This window comes from Dendronephthya gigantea, unplaced genomic scaffold (genome assembly GCF_004324835.1).
Source record: "Dendronephthya gigantea isolate DGI-Jeju-01 unplaced genomic scaffold, DenGig_1.0 000026F, whole genome shotgun sequence".
In the NCBI taxonomy this organism is placed as follows: domain Eukaryota; kingdom Metazoa; phylum Cnidaria; class Anthozoa; order Malacalcyonacea; family Nephtheidae; genus Dendronephthya; species Dendronephthya gigantea.
Genome location: NW_021163036.1, coordinates 926,889 through 934,432, shown reverse-complemented (window position 1 = coordinate 934,432; position 7,544 = coordinate 926,889). Strand labels below are relative to the sequence as shown.

At 36.2% G+C, this 7,544-nt stretch overlaps 1 long non-coding RNA gene across 2 annotated transcripts; it reads left to right on the top strand.

The window, feature by feature from the left end:
* Nucleotides 1-5,332: 5,332 nt before the first annotated feature.
* On the top strand, nucleotides 5,333-6,207 carry LOC114523200. 2 transcript variants are annotated; one of them, XR_003686988.1, is made up of 3 exons: nucleotides 5,333-5,358; nucleotides 5,872-5,957; nucleotides 6,158-6,207. It is a non-coding gene; the product is annotated as an uncharacterized LOC114523200 (long non-coding RNA). The 2 variants fall into 2 exon arrangements; XR_003686989.1 differs by lacking the exon at nucleotides 5,333-5,358 and adding an exon at nucleotides 5,432-5,452.
* Nucleotides 6,208-7,544: the final 1,337 nt, after the last annotated feature.

The following is a 7,544-nucleotide window of genomic DNA, read 5'->3' as shown; positions in this document are numbered from 1 at the left end:
GTTGACCATCAGAATGAACTAAGTTCATGGACATCCCGTGTTTTAATGTTAAACCTTCATTCATCACTGAATTTCGCTCTCTAACTTTGGTTGTTCATGGGTTTAGTTTTGCCCCGCTTATCAGCATAATAATCTAGACATAAAATATGGTAAATCAATAAGTATAAGTAATTACTATAAGTTATTAACTTCAAACATTATCGTGTTTGAAAAATGGCGCGCGCGCGGCGAAAAAAAAAGCGGGCGCGAAAAAAAAAAGCGCGACGCAGTTTAGGCGTGCACGAAAGCCGTTCCCAAGTCGGGAGCCTCGTTTTTGTGTACCGCGGATACAAAACTCACGTTGAAGAAAAATCTTTGCGAACACACGAAAAAAAACGCACTGATTTACCTTCGCTGCGTGGCTTTTGTGCGCTAGGGCGTTCTGCCGAGTGTGAGCCTGACGGGTATTATATTTCGATAATACCGCATTATGACATTGAAAGGTGGGTGACGTTTACTTTACTTAAATATCCCTACTAGCGGGACTTTTGCCCTCCCCGTGAATAAAGTCGGTGCTAGCAGGGATATACGTATGTGCACTAACTTTTGCATTGCAGTTGGTCGCGTAATCTCTTAAGCTTGTCGAAGCAGAGATAGCGGAAGCTTTTCAGGGCACTCGGCAAAACATAGGGTCTTTTTTTGCTTTTTTTTTTGAAAAATATGGCGAAGTATAAATGAATTGCGCAAAGATATAATGCTGTAATGCAATAGCGCGAATAATAATCAGCGACACTCCGGGTCCAGTCTGATAATTATTTTACTCCGGTAAACATGGGTTCTTCCGGCATATTTCGGCAAACATGATTAGGTTCGCTTCTTCCGGTATTCTTCTTCCGATTTTCTTCTTCCGGTGGTCTTCCGAGGGTTTTCCTCCGGGCACAGCCCGGTTTCCCTCGTCACAAAAAACAGTGCCCGTGTTCGGGACCTATCGCCGTACTGCGCATGACCGAATTTCGAACTCATGACAAGGTTTGTACAGTAACCTCTTTTTAAATTCATAAAGATGGTCCATTTATCTGAACGATCAGTTTATCACAGTAAAAACGATCATCCAAGTTATAACCATCCCAGGAAAGCTTCAAATTACGAATAGCGCTTGTTTATAAAAGCTAGGCAAAGTCGAAAAATAAAAATATCAAAATGTTGAAAAACGCGAAATTTCCTCCAGTCCAGCCAATTTGAATTCACTGGCTTACCCAGAAAAACGATTTCAAATTTAGGATCACCGGTGAAAACATTTTCCTTGAAAATTCATTTTTCCATCCTTGAAGACGAACTTAAGAATTGCATGCAAACTTTCTATCAAAACCTGTGTTGGGATATTCCCATTTATGATTGTTGAACGATTTCCTATAAAATTTCTAAGAAACTATATCCTGACGGATGATCAAAAGAAATTGCTTTAGGGAAAGACAGAAAATTATTTACAGACAATTTTTATTTACTTATTTATTTACAAAATCAGCGTAGACCGAAAATTATTTTAAAAGACGGTACCTTTCGAGCACCAAATATTTTGCGACAAGTCTAATTGATTTTCGGGTATTTTTAACGGCACATTATTAAAAAGTTTGGCATTTCTACAACTTTCAGTGATAAAATGATTATAGAAACGCAGTTAGAAATATGGAAAATACCGGCCGAAAAAGTTTTAATTTGCCTTTCGCAAGTTGATGAAAAACACTTCTCTATACATTATCCAAAATTCATAAAGTCTTGCAGTTCAGTACGGCGTCAGGTTTCTGCGTTAGATTCCAGAGCATTGCTTACCATGATAAGGTGGGGAATCTCAAAATGAATAAAACTGGAAAAGCTGCCTGATCATGCACTGTCGTTCTTCCTATAACTGTTTAGAACCCGTCGTACATGAAGCTATTCTAATCAAAGCAACCTTAAAACGACTGATATATAATAAATCGAAACATGTATAAAGTCATGTTTATTAAACAATAACATCCCCTTACATAATTTTGCGCAAAGTACCCGTTTTGTACGGAGGATAGATAGCGCTGTAAACCGGATAGCGATTTTTTAAACCGTTGCCAAAATGCTTCAAAAGTACAACGAAATTAGACTATTGTGACAAGAATGAAGAAAAATATGACTTTAAGAATATATAGCAAGGTTCGAAATGCTTCAAAAGTATAACGAAATTAGACTATTTGAAACAAGAGTGGAAGAAAAATATGACTTTAAGAATATATAGCAAGGTTCGAAATGCTTCAAAAGTATAACGAAATTAGACTATTTGAAACAAGAGTGGAGAAAAATATGACTTTAAGAATATATAGCAAGGTTTGAAATGCTTCAAAAGTATAACGAAATTAGACTATTGAAACGAGAGTGAAGAAAAATATGACTTTAAGAATATATAGGAAGGTTTGAAATGCTTCAAAAGTATAACGAAATTAGACTATTGAAACGAGAGTGAAGAAAAATATGACTTTAAGAATATGTATAGCAAGGTTTGAAATGCTTCAAAAGTATAACGAAATTAGACTATTGAGACTATAGAATTAAGAAAAATATTACTTTAAGAATATATATAGCAAGGTTTGAAATGCTTCAAAAGTACAACGAAATTAGACTATTGTGACAAGAATGAAGAAAAATATGACTTTAAAAATATATATAGCAAGGTTCGAAATGCTTAAAAAGTATAACGAAATTAGACTATTTGAAACAAGAATGAAGAAAAATATTGACTTTAAGAATATAGTATTACATAGCAAGGTTTGAAATGCTTCAAAAGTATAACGAAATTAGACTATTTGAAACAAGAGTGGAGAAAAATATGACTTTAAGAATATATATAGCAAGGTTTGAAATACTTCAAAAGTATAACGAAATTAGAATATTGGAACAAGAGTGAAGAAAAATATGACTTTAAGAATATATATAACAAGGTTTGAAATGCTTCAAAAGTATAATGAAATTAGACTATTTGAAACAAGAGTGGAGAAAAATATGACTTTAAGAATATATAGCAAGGTTTGAATTTAAATTCTACCTGAATACCGGCATATTTAGAGCGATCCAGCCATCGTATACCCAGAGTTGTTTGTTTACTGAGTTAATTCGTGGTTTATTAAACTCATGGTTGATGGACTGTGGCAACATAGGGTTCTGCTTAGACTTGACCCAAAGCTCCCAGTAAGGCCCTAAAGGATGTAGTAATTTAGTCCAATATCTACTGATCAAAAACACATTATAATAATACACTTTAGCATGATCCACGATACAGCTTAACTCAGCCCAGTAGCTTTGCTAAAGAAGTCTTGTTCAAATTTACGAAAGCTTTGTCCAGGTTCACCGCTTCCATTTCTCCAACACGCCAAGAAAAATAAAGCATAAAAATTTGAAAATGAGCGCTTAATATAATCTTCTTGTATTTAGTAATACATTTGGTGTTTTGGGGTCCAGTTTCACTTTGAACAAAATCAGGTCCTGGCTAGTTTGTAGAAAATTGAAGATTTTAAGTTTTATTGACCTAGCTTTTCATGCAAACCAAATATACTCAAAAAATTGCCTCTTTATACCCGTAACTTAAAAGACTAATCTGGAATCTCTTTACCCCTTACAATTTTTGCCAAAATTGACGACTCGTGGAATTTTTCTAAAAACAGTTTTAAAATGCACGCTGGAAAATTACCTTAAAAATAGCTTCCTAAGATTAATCTCTTTGGTTTTTGAGCATATTTGGTTGCATTTTGGCACATTGCAAAATCGTCAATTTTGACTAAATAGTAAGGCTTACCCGTTACCATTTTCCCATAATTGATGAATTTTCAAAATTTTCTAAAACTGCGTTAACATACTAAAAATAGGTTTGTAAGACCAATCTCTTAAAGTCGTCAATTTTGACCAAAATGGTAAATGGTAAATAACCCCTTACCATTTTGGTCAAACTTGAACGCTTATCAAAATTTTCAAAAATCGTGTTAACACGCTGAAAATGACTTTAAATGTTTCCTAAGGCTAATATATCTGGTTTTTAAGCATATTCGGTTGGCTTTCAGAACATTGAAATAGTCGTCAATTTTGACCAAAATAGTAAGGCTTACCACCGACCATTTTGGTCAATTTTGACGACTTTTTCACCTATTCAAGAACTGTCTTAAAATGCTAAAAATGGCTACCTAAGACTAATATTTTTCATTTTAGAGCATATCTGGTTGGTTTTTGGAACATTGAAAATTCGTCAAATTGGTAAGGGGTAAGCCTTACCATTTTGGTCAATTTTCACGACTTTTTCAACTGTTTAAAAACTGTCATAAAAAACTAAAAATGGCTTCCTGCGACTAATATCTTTCATTTTAGAGCACATTTGGCTGGTTTTTGGAACATTGAAAAATCGTCAAAATTGACCAAAATGCTAAAGCTTACCCCTTACCAATGTGGTCACTATGATTTTGACGACTTTTTGAACTGTTCAAGAACTGTCTTAAAATGCGAGTCCAAAATTGTTTCAAACGTTTCGGACTTATCTATGTATCTGAACAATATTTTAAAGATTTTTGATCAGTTAAAATGCACTTTTGTTAAACATTTTGTTTCATTGAGGATAAACTACTTGATCTGCCAGATCATTTTACAGTCACATGTAACAAAGAGTCCAAAAGTGAAATATTGCATTCTAATTTATAAAACAGGGCAACTTGTTACTACCATTTGCAATAAGGCAATGTATTTGGTTTGATAGCTGCATGTCCACATGCAATATATTGACAGGTGAAATATTGCATTATCATTTATAAAACAGGGCAACTTGTTACTACCATTTGTCGAATTATAATTTATAAAACAGGACAACTTGTTACTACCATTTGTGATAAAGTAATGTATTTGGTTTAATAGCTGCATGTCCACAAGCAATAAATTGACAGGTGAAATATTGCATGGCGAGAAACAGGACGAGACAACGAATGCTGAACCAACCAGCCACACAACCAAACTCAAACTAACCTAAAACATTCAAACATATCTTTAGGCGGCGACGAAGCTCCCGAGAGCCCGGGTGGACGACGTGAAAATGACTGCCTGAGATGACTGCCCGAGATGATTGCCCGAGATGACTGCCCGAGATGACTGCCCGAGATGACTGTCAATTTACATCCTGTGGACAAGTGCTGCAAGGCCAACGCCATCCAATACGCCATCCAGAATATGGAGTCCTAATCATTTTGTTCTATTATTGCTAGCCAAGGAACTGCCAACGATGACCTTCTCGGAGCAGAACAAAAGCTATTCGGAGGCATGTCATTTAGTGTTAGTGAAACTAATGAATTGAGACACAACAATCTTTGACTGACTTTAGGTGTAAGACGTTCGCCCAGCCATTGTAGACCGCATGGAATCGATTCAAGTCCTTTAAAAATTTGTGAATCAAGATGAGAATGAACTTAGTGAATCTGTAATTGCTGCTATATGTTTTGGCTAAAATATAAAAAAAACTGTTGTATGTCTCCAAAACAAGGGAGCTTATATTTATGATACCAAAAAGTACAGGATTGTTTGACATCAGAAATACAAAGAATTCGGCACACAGCGACAATTCACCTTTTAAAACGAAACCAAAAAACTAGAAGCAAAAAACAAATTGTGCTTCAAAACAAAACTAGAATACACTGCTTTTAAAATGTTGAAATATAGGAAAGGACAACTCTTTTCTAGGCTTTTAGTGATTCGTTTATAGTAACATCGCTCACGATGATGTTCGGAGTTGATCGGCATGTTGTCGTACATTATCATACCACGTGATCTGCTATGATCACATGGTAATTATCGCCTATAAAACTAATCTCAACGTTAAAAAAAAATTTCTTTAAATAGGTGGCGATCGAAGGTGGACAGCAAGATCGAAGCTCAGCAAGATTGAAGATTGTTCGAGGAAGAAGGAGTTCGCCGTTGACTAAAAGGTGGGTTCCGGCGATTATATGCGTAATCTGCGGTTGCTTTGTCCGACCCCAGTAGGGGGACCGTTTGCCTAGAGCGTTTTGGTCCCCCGCACGCTGCTAGTTCCTACTGTAGGCCTTTACACTAATCTACGGGAAGGCCGTAGGCCTTCCTCAAGGAGTACAGTGTATCTGAGCCGAGCCCTTTTTTTCGTTTTATATAGGTTTATCTGAACAGCTAGTTGTCAAGATGAACGTGAAGAGAAAAAAATGAAATAGAAGACTCGCCCGGCCGAATTCAAAATGGCGATGCCGAAGAAAGCCATACACGTGGACCGTTCGCGGACCTTTCTGAGCAAGATTGTTGTGCTGTCTGGTCAAAGTTAAGTATTTTACTTTGATGTTTGTGTGCCTTCTGCTAATTGTTGGTCAGAAATAACAAAAAACGATATACAATATGAAATATTCTGCGTACAAGGTTATCTAAAGTTTCGAGCTTAATTCTGCCTGCAATGACGATAATTTTTTCCTGAAAATTTATGTCATGAGCAATTTCCGCACCCATAGACTGAAGCAGAACTGAACATTTTGTCATTAACGTTTATCTCAACAGCCAGTTATCAAGACGAACGTCAAGAGAACAGTTGAAATAGAAAATAGAAATCAGTTCAAGACTCGCCCGGCCGAATTCAAAATGGCGATGCCGAAGAAAACCATACACGTGGACCGTTCGCGGACCTTTCTGAGCAAGATTGTTGTGCTGTCTGGTCAAAGTTAAGTATTTTACTTTGATGTTTGTGTGCCTTCTGTTAATTGTTGGTCAGAAATAACAAAAAACGATATACAATATGAAATATTCTGCGTACAAGGTTATCTAAAGTTTCGAGCTTAATTCTGCCTGCAATGACGATAATTTTTTACTGAAAATTTATGTCATGAGCAATTTCCGCACCCATAGACTGAAGCAGAACTAAACATTTTGTCATTAACGTTTATCTCAACAGCCAGTTATCAAGACGAACGTCAAGAGAACAGTTGAAATAGAAAATAGAAATCAGTTCAAGACTCGCCCGGCCGAATTCAAAATGGCGATGCCGAAGAAAACCATACACGTGGACCGTTCGCGGACCTTTCTGAGCAAGATTGTTGTGCTGTCTGGTCAAAGTTAAGTATTTTACTTTGATGTTTGTGTGCCTTCTGCTAATTGTTGGCCAGAAACGACAAAAAGCCATATACAATATGAAATATTCTGCGTACAAGGTTATCTAAAGTTTCGAGCTTAATTCTGCCTGCAATGATGATAATTTTTTACTGAAAATTTATGTCATGAGCAATTCCCGAACCCATAGACTGAAGCAGAACTGAACATTTTGTCATTAACCTTTATCTCAACAGCCAGTTATCAAGACGAACGTCAAGAGAACAGTTGAAATAGAAAATTGGAATCAGTTCAAGACTCGCCCGGCCGAATTCAAAATGGCGATGCCGAAGAAAACCATACACGTGGACCGTTCGCGGACCTTTCTGAGCAAGATTGTTGTGCTGTCTGGTCAAAGTTAAGTATTTTACTTTACTGTTTATGTGCCTTCTGCTAAAACTAGACAATAATTA